This window comes from Pteropus medius, unplaced genomic scaffold, assembly GCF_902729225.1.
Source record: "Pteropus medius unplaced genomic scaffold, Ma_sr-lr_union100, whole genome shotgun sequence".
Taxonomy (NCBI): Eukaryota; Metazoa; Chordata; class Mammalia; order Chiroptera; family Pteropodidae; genus Pteropus; species Pteropus medius.
Window position 1 is genome coordinate 2580082 of NW_024351648.1, and position 1656 is coordinate 2581737.

Genomic DNA, 1656 nt, shown 5'->3' on the forward strand with positions numbered 1-1656 from the left:
GGGAGAGTGGCTGGCTCTGGCCACCGAGACTGTCATCAGATAAGAAGAAGGTGGCTTAGGGGAAAGAATGGCAAGTTTGGCTGTTGCTGCACTGAGCTTGAATTGTCTGTGGACAGCCAGATGGGTAGAGAAATCGATGGCTGGATATTTCAGCCTCCCGACAGAGGGCCGGTCTTGGACCGGAAATGGAGATGTAGGAGTCAGCCATACTCTGGAGGTCCCTGAGGCTCTGGGGTGGGTGGGAGCCGGAAGGTGACTTCTAACAGACTGAGCCGCTGGAAGAGAGATAAAGGGTTGAGGTCAAAGGTACACGTAGAAGGTCTGGCTTTAAACAGAGCAGGTCCCTGTGCTGGCTCTGAGACAGGGCGAAAGGGACAGAGATGGATATAGTCGTAGGTGTGTTTGTAGATAGCGCAGGAGATCAAAGATGGTTGCCTAAGGAGGTGTCGATACCCCCTGTGGGGTCGAGGGACCCGATGACACTAGGGAAGGTTCAGCCTATTCTAGATGGAGAATGAGGTAGGAACTGATCCAAAACAGGTTCAAGAATTAGTGGCAAGTGTCGAGAGGCCGGCCACGTGGCTGTCCACGTGGCCAGAGGAGCAGCGAGGGCAGAATGTAACACGTCCCCGGGTTGGGGCTGTGGGAGAATAAATAAGGTTGGTGATTTAGATGGTCGCCGTCGAGTCCCAGCTGGGCTGGGAAGTAGGGAGCCCAAACTAAACGCCATCTCGTTGCTCACGCCTTTAGTCACTCACCCATTGAACATGTTTGTTGAGTCCTTAAATTGTGCAAGGCTTCTGCTCAACACACACGCTGTGCTCTTATTTCCATGATTCGATGTGAGTTATTCAATCTTCACTAAGCTGGGCTAGGGACTGGGGACACTAAGATAGATGTCACATTCCTGTCCTGACATGGCCCTAGTTTAGGCAGGTGACTGGTGGGTAAGCCAGGGTTCTCACCGGCTTGGAAGTCCTACGATGGGGCCATGTCCCGGGGGCACAGCCCACGAACGGTATGGGGGCATCTACAAGTGGGAAGTAGGTGACAGTCAAGCGGAACCTTGATAGGTAAGTAGGTGATCACCGAAGAAAGGAAAAGAAAGGAATTTTAGACAGAGGGACCCGCGTATGGAGAAATGATACAGAGGGAGAGGCCAGCTAGAAGGCAAGAGGTAAGTATGTGTGTGGGGGGCGGTGAGAAGTCCCCAAAGAACTGTCGAAATATGAAGCCGCAGAAGGACGTGGGCGTCAGGTCACCAGGGACCACAGGTGTCCACTTCAGGATTCAGACTCGGGCCTGAAGGGGGCTCAAAATATTCAAAATTTGCAAGTGATGAGGTCGGAGTTCTCTAACGAGAAACTCTGCTTACTTAGCAAAGGCTGTGAAGAAGCAGTTTCAAGGAGAGCTTTCTCTGCGCCCGGCGCCATTATGAGTGCTCTGCTCATCCTGAGTGAGCTCTACGCACTTCACAGTAACTTTGCGGGGACAATGACTCTCGTGTCTTCATTTAATTGCTGTGAGACAGAAGCTTAGTTTCCATAATTCAGCTCACATAGCTTGTAAGCACTGAAGGTAACAAAAAATGACCCATGGAAGAATGCCAGCAAATAATCATGACAACCTCCAATGATTCCAGGCAGATCAGTGTGT